The following is an 11720-nucleotide window of genomic DNA, read 5'->3' on the forward strand; positions in this document are numbered from 1 at the left end:
TGATTGAAAAAGCCAAGTGCCTGTTCAGGAAGAAAGTCAAGGCAAACGTTTCCTCTCTCTGCAGCGAGTTCCAGTGGTTGTCCCGGCTTCCTGTCACAGGCGAACTTGACAGCGCCACCCTGAGGCAGATGGCAGAGCCCCGTTGTGGGTGTCGGACGAGGGCAGCAGATCTGGGCTCAGAGAGTGAACGCCATCTTTACTGGGAAGAGGGCCACTGCAGGGCGACCTCAGAGCCGCAGGAGACGCTCTGCTGCACAAGGTATTGTGTTCAATGTGTACACCAGGTTTATATGTGTGTATTTGAGTATGTGTACATGGCATCCTGAGACCTCTGTAAAGAAACTGATATGGTTCGTTGCCTTGTGAGTGGAGGTTTTGTGTGTGCTGTTGTGGAGCGGTCATAAAGAGCCAACAGTTAGCTGGGAGGGTCCACCTTTGTAAACTGAAGCACTAAATAGAGCTCAGGGCTGTAATTAACGCTGGTGGAGTATCTGATGTTGCACGCGTCAGCCTGCAACATCAGTTGCAATTACACAAGTCCATGTATCCTTCACATCATCTCTACTGGGTGAATTTCAACCTCGGTTTTGCAACAACATTTTTTTCTCTCTCTAATTTAGGCGTTACTTGCTCCTCTGTGGGTTGAGAAATTTTGATGATCATTTAACCCATTGGATGCTTTAGAAGATGTCAGGGGGCGTCCCCTGAACAACAGCAGCAAATCCTGCTATCCCCCAGGTCCTGTTTCCACTGTCTCTTGACATCTCTGAGCTCTATAAACCTATGATCCCAGATTCTGGTCTAGAGATGGTTTGAGTTTTGATCAGTGCTGTTGCTTTTATTGTGTAGTTTGACTTCCCTTATATTTCTTCAGAAAATTGTGGGGACTCTTGTTGGAGATTATCCTAATTTTCTAATCTAATGAGCACAGTAATAAAAGCATTCATTGGTGAGCAGGTCACTGCAATTTGAACTGGTTAAAGACTGCAGGATTTAAAGTGTTTAGTGGTGGTTAAGAGCAGCTGAGCACGGCCAAATTTCTTGCAGACTCCATGAGGTAATTGCGCACAAGGTCCTGGCCTCCTAGCTTAGGGTGCTTTACAGAAAATCTTTGGGAAATACAAAGAGATGTAATTTCTGGACTCGTGTAAACATGTTTTCTGCTGGAGCCGTTGAATCTGTAACACCCTAGTCGGTGTATTTGATAGTAAATCATTATGCTTTGATTAGCATGAAACTTGGATTATCGCCTCCTCCAAGAATTGTTCTTGGGCCTCTTGTCTGTTTGTTGGCTCTGTGAGGCTGTACTTGAGCACAGTGGACCAAAGTGGTGGACTGACCGCCTGACTGACCGACTCACCGACACTGCTAAAAAACACTCAAGTGATTCAGTGAAACCCAGTGAAGAGTGACTGGTTTTTGGTGCAAGATCTGGATCCCCTTGCATCGTACTGTAGTGTTAGAGGCTGTTAGTGCTGTGTGTAAATGTCTGTGCTCTTCTGTCTTTTGTTCATAATGTCTTTCTCTGGTGCTGTCATTCTTCACATCTCCTCTGTGAACAGCAGCAGCAGAAGAAGAAGCAGGTTCTCTGCTCCCTCTCTCTGCTTGTGCCTCCAGCCTCGTGGTGTGTGAAGCCTCCACATTCCTTCATGTCACTGACGAGGTTGGCTAATGTTCAGGGAATGCAGCGGCGGCTGATGTTTGCTGCTGCCTCTTCATGTCAGTACCTGACATGTTCCCTCTGGTAAACACATCCATAACTGACTGAGCGTGGATTACGTTGTTTGCCAGGCTGCCTGGCTGGCCGGCTATCTGAGTAGCCAGATATCTCTACTGGCTGAATGAGTGGATATCTTGCTGAGTGACTGACTGTTTGGGAGGATTACAGCTTGTTCTGGTGTAAGAAAACAAAGCTCTGTCATTATTTTAGTCCCAGACATGACTCACATGACAGGCGGCAGTATTATTACACAAAGAGTGGAGTTAATGGCAGATACTTTTACACCCTCTGGTCAAACCTCTTACAGATCTGGCTTCATATATCCTCTGATGTCGTGCAATAACTTAACAGTATTATACTGCTGTGTATCCACGTGTTGCTTTGTCCTCCAGAGGCAGCAGATATGTTTCTGCCTGAGGCTTGAGGAATGATAACTGGAACATTTTAGCATAGATATTTTAGTCTATCAGAATCAGGTTGGGTACAATGCCAGTAAAACCTGTGGTTTCTGGTTAAAAATTACTCAGCACATTGGCGGCAGAAACATTTGATTTCAACGCCTTAGTTATTTTTACCCAGGTTCTATTGATGCCAGTGTCGGTCGATCAGTCCAGTGCTTGGTCCAGACTGAAATATCTCAACAACGATTAGATGGATTGACAAGAAATCTTCTACAGATATTCATTTCTCCTAACTACGTCTGCTAATGCTTTTCACATTTATAGTTGAGATTGAAATGTTTTGACAACAACTGGATAGATTCAATGAAATGAGGCACAGATATTCATGAAAACTTTGTTGTGGTCCATGATTTTTTTTCTTTGTTCAGTAATAAAAATGAATAAGCAGGTTTAAAACAACATATAATTACACTGAGAATAAGTCTCAGAAAGGTTATATCACTGTAATTATTTTGCCAGGTAAATTATTGTCTTCTAAGGGGGTTGCCAGTCCACTAAATTTGGTTTCAACTCAATACCTAGTAATTCAAGAGCCGTAATCACCAATATTGATACCAGAACCAACACTTTTTATTATTAAAAGCAGCTCATGTGCTTGGGGAGAGCCATGTGTCATGCTGCATCATTAATAGGATACTTATGAAAATATTATCACCCAATCATTTGCCAGACATTAAGCCTTAATTTGTACTACTCACTGTTAATTATTTAGTTACATGCATAGACAGTTTTAATGGTAAATATCAAAATGTTTATCGTGTGAACTCTCTCTGAACTAATGAGGGCGATTTAAACTTAATGTTTAACCAGTTTTGAGCTGTTTGTCCTTGACGGCTGACACCGGCTGCTAAATGAGGCCTTGCAGGCTACTAGCAGCATGCAGATGAGTCAGACTGGCTGCCTGTTTATTCACTCACAGCTGTGGGTGTGATGTGATGTTGTTTAGTGTTAGCATGGCTGCCTCCGAGCCTCCTGGAAACTCAAAAACAGACCTTGACTTTGGGTAGTAATCTGATGGTCATTTCCACTGATATTTACAGAACTGACATTCCACCACCCTTGTCTAAGATAAGTGCTACAAGTGTGATAGTGTGTGTGTGTATTTTTCAGAGGTGTGCACTTATAGATCTGCACCCTGCCCTGGAAACTGTTAACCACTTCATTGCTGTTTTACAATACAGTGGACCATTTACTGTAATTTTACACAACTTCAGCAGCATGCACAGAGAATGGAGTTCAGTGTCTGGTGGCTAACAAGGGCTGCAACAGTTCATTAGTCAATTAGATGATGGACAGAAACTGGACACTATTTGGATAACTGAATTATTTTTAAAGCTAAAATGCTTAAATTTCTTCTCTCCAGCTTCTACAATGTGATGATTTTTCATATCATTTTAGATTAAATGTCTTTAGGAGTTAGACAAAACAAACCATGTGATGACAAATTGAGATGGCAGGGCCAGACTGAAAGTTTGTGGCTTACGTTAGAAGATGAATTAAACATCCCTTGTTACATGCACATGCAGTTTATCTCTTTGTGATTATACATTCATTTTTTTTTTTTTGAGTTTTGGTATTTCTGTTTTGCGTGATTGAAAATTGCAAGAAGAGGACCACTTAGTCCAAGAGTTGAATGAATGGGTTGCTATGAAATTTGGTACGGACCTTTAAGTTTCCCCCTAGATGAATTATGACTTTATTAGTACAGTTTAGTACAGTTAGTACAGTTCTCAAGTTTGCAACCAAATATCTGCCAAACTAAAGACATTCTCATTACCCTCAACTGCATTTTAAAAATGACAAATTAATTAATAATGACATACTTGTATTTCGCTCTGTTGTGAATTAAACTTTAAATCTGACAAAGACATTGGTCAAAGTAGACTTTAGACAGGTAGGGGCATCTTTGTGCATGCGTGTGTCAAACAGCCTCCTTGACACCACCAACAAACAAAATCTCCCTGCACCTCCACAAACAATAACGTTAGCTATCAAATGATCTCAGTCACTTCCTAATGTCTGTGATAACCCTCCCGCCCTACACTGCTGCTATAGAGGGCATCATGTTAATTGCTTCCATAAGGGAAGTCGTGGAATGTCTTGTGTATTGGACTTCCTGGCTTCCCCCGCTGTCCTCTGGGACCTCTTACTCTGCGGCGGTCTGGGGATGGAGGGAAGGCGCCTGAGCTCTGCTGAGAATACTGATCCACACACATCATGTGGCAACAGGCCTGATGTATATAGTTCATCCTGAAATGACAAATGGAGATGGGTTGGGAAAACAAGGGAGCGTGTTCATGTGTCCTCAGTGACTTCAGTGTTGTGACATACTGAGATCAAGCATTAAATCATGTGTAAAGATCAGACTTGTACAGGGAAATGTAGGTTGTAATGACAATGAATTGTTACTGTTTTGACTGTTATTCCCTCAGATACAGTTACAGTGTTCATGGCCCTAGGTTCTTCCACTCACTAATATTTCTGTGCACTGGGCAACAAAAATGCAGCTGAAGCACAGATTCTGTTTGTGTATTTTCTCACAAAGAAACACACTCTGATGTCATTGCCAAACCCATGTCTTAATGGCTCTAGATATTTAGATATTTTCCTGTCTCCAGGGTGCTATTGAGGTCTCTTGGTAGTTCACAGTATGTAGTGCATACCTCTTGTTTATCGCTCACATCTTCTACATAACTCTTTGCTGTGTATTTTTTAACCGAGGACAAATAGCATTTAAAATAGCTCAAATCTGAAACACAAGAGCGTCCACAACATCCAGTCAGTGTGGGGCTGTAGGACTGAGCAGGAGTGTGTAATGGAGGTATGTGTGCAGACCTCCCACTCACATTTGTCAGGGCAAACATATATTACAACTACATTTTTAAATATTTTGACAGCTGTAAGTGTGCTTGATTTATGTAGCCACTTTCTGGTTAAACCTCAAATGTGAAAGTATGTGTAAATGCATGAAGCCCTTGTGGAAAGTCATCTCAAGTCCATTGGATTTGATTGTAGAATCTGTATCTCACTTTCTTAAATCCTCTGACCAGTACACGTACAAATACTAGTGCAGTACCTCTCTTTTGTGTTGTTTTTATGTGTGTTTATAATTTATGTGATCTGTGCACAGTCTTATTTTTATATACAGTCTATGGTGACATAACCTGTCATCCGTTCAGAACACCCATATTTATCCATTTATTCAAGGCTTAAGCTGTCTCAGTGTGGTAAATCCTCATCATGTAGAAGATCACGGGTGGAGCTGGTCGCGGTGATGAAGCGGGACCTGCAGTATCTCCACCTGAAGTTCCCGAGGATGATCATCTTCTCTTCCATCGTACACATGTACACAGGCAGTTAAATAAATCGAATAAAAAAGTATATTTGATACCGTTAAACCCACAATAAAGCTGCTGTAACTACAGTATTCATATGTTATAGGAACATGCTCATTAGCTTGGCTATTACAAATTACATGTGTTTCATGTCCAGTTTGTCAGTAAACTGTCACAAATAAAGGAGTTTCACCTTCAGATTTTGTGCATTGATTATTATTATTGTCAGATCGTATCTGATGTATTTTAAGACCAATCAGAGGCAGTTGCTAGGCGGGCCGGATTCGGACAGCCAATCAGCGTTTTTTTCCCATATTAGCTTACGTATGTCGTCATTGGTTTCGACGTGTCTCGTCATTGGTCATGACCGTCTGGGAGGAGCGCCGAGAGGCGGAGAAACAAACTCGGAAAACAGATTTAAACCAAGTTTGAACCGTTGCTTCGGTTTGCCAATACTGAGAGAAAACGTCGTTGCCGAAGAGGTCTGGATGCTAAAACAAACGCTGGAGCTGCTTTTTCGTCGAAGAAGAGTGAATCTGGACGCCGAACACACTTAAGGTAAGTCAAACAGTTAGCGGCTAGCGTTAGCATTAACGTTATCGAAGAGCGTTAGCTTTACCCGCGAGCGTTAGCATTAGCATTACCTTGTAATGATATCTTTTAATTCCATTTTCAGTCGTATAATACGGAAGCGTATTGCTGCCACACCAGAAAAATAAAAACGGATCACTATCACCTTATAACGTAAAAAGTTTCACGTGCTCCAGCTTGGTCAGTTTATGGCGGATTATCATGTCGATGTGATCATTTGTATCCATTTGTGGTGGTATTGCATCGTTTTGCGTCGATAGCTGGCTGTTTATTGTCAGCTTCTTCATGGTTGTTTTGCATCCAATTGTGTCTTTGTAGTTTTCTATCTATTCCTGGCCATTTAACGTTTCTTTGCGGCCATTTTGTGTTTCAGTGTGGCAGTTGAGCATCTCATTGCGATCGTTTTGGGACTCAGTTTTTTTTGCCTCTGTCGTTTCTGTGTCTTTGTAGCTTTATGGTAGTAATCTGTCCATAGCCAATTATTGATCCCCTGTTGTGTGAATTATTGATTAGAAATTTGTTTGCGGAGACTTAATTGACTTCAGTTTTGAGTTAAATACAAGCTTGAAAACTAGATTTTAACTCTGTGCTCTTCCACAAGTTTTGGGCCTCAAGAGTAGGTCACAATGCATGAGCTGAGATTACTATTAGAAATCATAAAAGTATTCTAAAAATTGCTTTTCTCTCTGAGGTCAATAAAGTCATACCTTAGTAACATAATTGATTCATCTTAAAACTCGAAGTGTGATTGTCAAAGTTCTAGTGTTAAGTTTTCAGTGTTATATTCTTCTACACTGTTCAAGTTTCAGAGGTGAAGTATTCTTTATTAATTAGGTTATTAAGTGTTGTACTTGTGTTTTCCAGGTTTTCTTGTTCAGCTGCTGCAGCCTGGACAGAAACACCAGCTCTCACCTTACAAACCAAACAGGTATGTGTCCTAAAGATCTGTCCCAGTCTGAAAAAATGTGTTGGTGTGCTGAATTATTAATGTCAGTAACTGAGTTATTGTTTAACTCCTTGGTGTTTAATGAGTTTAGTATTGAATATAATATTAACTGATTATGTCTATAATTTAAAATTTTAAAAACTCAAAATAGTTGTCAGTTACTTTTCTGCCTGTGGACAGAAGTATAATTAAAAATACCACAAGTTAAAATCTTGCTTTCAAAAATGTGACTTAATTATGCAGTTAACAGTAATATACATGATTCCTCCAGTGATTAGTTGACAGACAATTACTATAGAAATTAAAGTTTTAAGATTTTTAAGGTTTTTCCCAAATATTTATTGTTATTGATTCTGGTGCTTAAAGATGTTTTTGTCATATGTGACCGTAAACAGCCCATTTTCTGAGACACTCCTCTAACATTTGTAGAACGTTCTGGTTCGCTGTAATGTTGAATATTAATGTGTGTTTTGGGGCTAAACTGTTGATTGAGGAATAGGTCATAGTGTATTGATCATTTCCTTTGTATATTTCTCTTTTTATGTCCTCCAGGTGTCACCACTTTGTCCATGATCACAGAGAGTCTTCATACAATGAAGAAGGTCTTTGAAACCAGGACTGAGGCCTCCAGGTAATTCACAAACAGCTTTACATAAACTGTCCTACACAGAGCACTGACATTAAATTATAGATCTTCAGCAATTGATCTGAGTTCTGAATAATTTGTCACAAGATTTAACTCATTATAAAGTTTATTTACATAGTTCATGAATGTTGAGTTCAAAGAACCACATCAGCTCTCTCTCTCTCCATCCTCTCTGTCTCTCTCTCACTCCCCTCCCTTCCTCACTCTCTCTCGCTCTTGTGTGTGATGTGCAACGTGAACACCAACAAAACACACCACACACTAACATATTCACCACCAACAACCAGTCTGGACTCTCGGAACTCCAAATCTCACACGGTCAAACAAGACTTTAGAGTACACGAACATGGTGGACGACGTGTCTCTTGTTTGTTGTGCTTCCGTCTTCAGTTAGCTTGCTTCCTGTTTGGCTATTGTTCCATTCCATGTGACAATTCACAGAGTGCGTGCTCAGCTTTCCTCAGTGTTCCCCCCCACACAACATGTTTTTTGATCAGAAATACTGAACATGTTTAGTGTATATCGAGGCGGTTCAGATTGTCTTCAGAACAGATCAGGGAGGGTAAAATCATTCTGGACACAGCTCACATCACACAATCTGACAAGATCATCATTCGAACCAACCGATAATTAGACCTTTGCTGACTTTGATTGGAAAGGGGGATTTGGGCTGATAATTGGATCAATTATCTCTCTGTGTGTACCCTGCTTTACTCTTTCTACCTCCTCCTTTCTCTCTTCCTTGCTCTCTCACTCACTCATGCTTTCTCTGTCTCTCTCTTCCTCTGTCTCATTCTCTCTCTCTCATTCTCTGTCTCTCCCTCTCTTTCTTTGTCTTGCTCCCTTTCCCTCTCTCTCTCTCTCTCTCTCTCTCATTAGTACAGTAAATCATAAATATGTAAAGAACTTTTCAACTTACAGTTCAGCTTCACAAGAAACACATCATTTTGCTTCATTTTGGCTTCTATCAACCAAATTTAGTTCAAATTTTAACTGACTTTGGAGAAAAAACATTTCCATCCACTGCTGTTGTGTGAATATCAGGAACTGGTGGAGTCAGTTCTCCAGTCAGAGCAGCTTCTTCTGTCTTTGTGTATAAAGCAAATTTAACTCATGGGTTAGTTCTGATTAGTCCAGAAGCAGTTAGTCCACATTTTGGTTTCTTTGTAGATTTAGTGTCTTTTACTTATTTATCTTTTGACAGTTTGAAGTTCAATACCCAGAAACTTTATTTTGATGTTACATCAGTCACATCTTTATATTGTTTGTTGCGTTTTTCTCCACAGGATTCAAACTTCAACCATTACATCACAGAGAAGAGACAGACATGAAGACATATTCAGAAGGTCAGTGTTAATTTATTCTCTTCAGTCTGACTCTGTCATTGTCTCACCTGCAGTTTGACACTTTAAAACCGCTTGTCTGGAACAAATAGCAACAAATTAAAGCTGCTGTAACTTATCAATTTAAATTAGTTTTATGCATACTATATACACTATATACATAACAAAATATAAAACCTTAGTTTAGAATAGAATAGAATAGACACCATTTTAATAAATAGTTTTAAAAATAAGAATAAAATTTAAATAGATAAATTGAAAACCCTTAAATATTAAGTATAAAATCAGCCTTCAAAATATTTGTCTAAAAAACAAATATAAAACCTTTAAAATGCATTTCAAACCCTAAAGAAGTAGGCCTAAAAATAAGGATAAAACATTTGACAACCTCATAAAATGAGTTTGATAAATAAGGTGAAAACCTTTAAATGTTTAACCTTTAAAGTCTGTGTAAAGCAATTTCAGAGATTTGACTATAAAAACATTATGTATGTTTACTTGTTAGAGTGAGGCAGTAATACACTTGTTGCCATAATAACACACTAGCCATCACAAAGTGAGTTTATTATCAGTGTAACATCATTATACTTTGTTTTAACCCTAACCTTAAACATCAGTAATTTGACTGCAAAAACAATGCAGCTTGTTTCTTGTGCTGTACTGAGTGGGCGTGATTTCAGCGCCTTCAGTGGACATACCCCCAGCGTCTCAGAGCAGAGAGAGGTCCTTATTTTTTCATGATTTTGAAACCTAATTTTATATATTTGCTGATTTTTTTTTTTTTAACCATTCAAATTTAGCTGGGTGGTTAATAGCACATTTTGCTGTGGTGTGACTAACTCAGAATGCCATCAGTATAACTGCTTAACACAGACTTTACAAGTGTGTGTGTGTACATATATATATATATATATATATATATATATATATATATATATAAAACATTTAAAACAGGTCTAAGAATTCAGTATAAAACCTGTACAAAATAAATTTTGAAGCTTAAAAAATGTCTAAAGAAGTACAAAACCCTAATCAATAAGTCTAAAAGCCAAGTATAAAGGGTTTAAATATATAGTTATAAATATTTTTAAATATCATAACATTTTTTCTTAAATGAATGCAATAATAATTTGTATAACTTGAGTTACAAAATAGAGAACTACAACTCAAAAGTTTAGAAAGACACTTAATGATTTTATTCCAGACAACATTTAACAAATCACAGCAAAGATAATGACAGATATTTGATCACAAGGAAACAATTGTTGAGCTGGTTAAAGTGGGGGTTAATGTAGTTATGAGCCCATTTTCCAAAGATAAATGAAGCATCTTTGTGATACAATTATTAAATAGTTGTATCATGAGCCGTTGAATGTTCTCAGAGGTGTTTTTCAGAAGTGTTTTCACCTGAATAACAGGAAACCAGCACTGTTTACAGCAGTTAGATGGTGGAGGTCTTTTATCTAATTAACAGCTTTGTAACACTTTTGTTTTCTTTCATCCACTTCAGGTCTTCAGCTGCTGTCGTCTTCACTTCCTGCAGAGACAAGAACATGTATTAATCACAGAAACTGATCAGTAAATCAAAATATTTTTATGTAATTCTGATTTTTTTTGACAGGGTTTTTTTTATGCCCTACTATACTGTGACAATTTTTGTCTGTTTTTTCCCCTTACTATACTATGTCATGCGGCTTAAAGACAAAAGTAGCCATCTTACCTTTGTTTTCCACAGACACACACTTTTACACCTCTACACAGTGTGGTTTATGTTATGTTGTTTTAGTTGTATTTTGCTATTTCAATTTAGCTGTTTCTGCTGTTCATACTGTGTATAATTTTCAGATATTGTTATATTTTATCTTGTTTTATATCTTGTCTTATATATGTAATGCCCTTATGTATTTTTGTTGTTGTGGGACTGAATGGATTATCTTACTCAAATAAATACTTCTGAAAACTGAATATTTTGCTGGTCTGTTTAATACTGTATGAAAGTGAGTATTTGTAGCCAGAGGTTAGGGTTAGGGTTAAGGCTTTTAGCCAGTGTTACTAGCCTCAATTATAAATTTGAATTGCAAGCTCCAAGTAGAAAATATTTGGCATTTCTGCATTACAAAATCACTTTTGTGATATTAATTTGAAAATAGAGAAGCTCAACTGAAAAGTTATACTTTGACGGTTTGTGACATTTTATGACATCTTACTATACTATGACATTTTTTGACATTTTTTGACATTTTTTGACATTTTATGACATCTTACTATACTATGACATTTTTTGACATTTTTTGACATTTTATTGACATCTTACTATACTATGACATTTTTTGACATTTTTTGACATTTTTTTGATTTACATTATATTCTTACTATATTTTATGACATTTTTTGACATTTATATTATGACATTTTTTGACATTTTTTGACATCTTTTACTATATTTTTTTATTTTTTTTTTTGACTCTTATACTATTGACATTTTTTGACATTTTTTGACATTTTTTGACATCTTACTATACTATGACATTTTTTACCATTTTTTGACATTTTTTGACATCTTACTATACTATGACATTTTTTATGACATTTTTACATTTTATGACATTTCTCTTACATTATGACATTTTTGACATTTTTTGACATTTTTTGACATTTTACTATAGTATGACATTTTT

At 37.6% G+C, this 11720-nt stretch overlaps 2 long non-coding RNA genes across 2 annotated transcripts; both read left to right on the top strand.

Annotated features, from left to right (window-relative positions):
* Window positions 1-168: 168 nt before the first annotated feature.
* On the top strand, window positions 169-5714 carry LOC108889806 (uncharacterized). The gene is made up of 2 exons (XR_001962053.2): window positions 169-259; window positions 5389-5714. It is a non-coding gene; the product is annotated as an uncharacterized LOC108889806 (long non-coding RNA).
* A 181-nt stretch (window positions 5715-5895) lies between these two features.
* Window positions 5896-11166, top strand: LOC127139572 (uncharacterized). Its single transcript, XR_007809793.1, has 4 exons — window positions 5896-7035; window positions 7606-7684; window positions 8986-9045; window positions 10553-11166. It is a non-coding gene; the product is annotated as an uncharacterized LOC127139572 (long non-coding RNA).
* Window positions 11167-11720: the final 554 nt, after the last annotated feature.

This window comes from Lates calcarifer, unplaced genomic scaffold (assembly GCF_001640805.2).
Source record: "Lates calcarifer isolate ASB-BC8 unplaced genomic scaffold, TLL_Latcal_v3 _unitig_1639_quiver_3356, whole genome shotgun sequence".
Lineage (NCBI taxonomy): Eukaryota > Metazoa > Chordata > Actinopteri > Centropomidae > Lates > Lates calcarifer.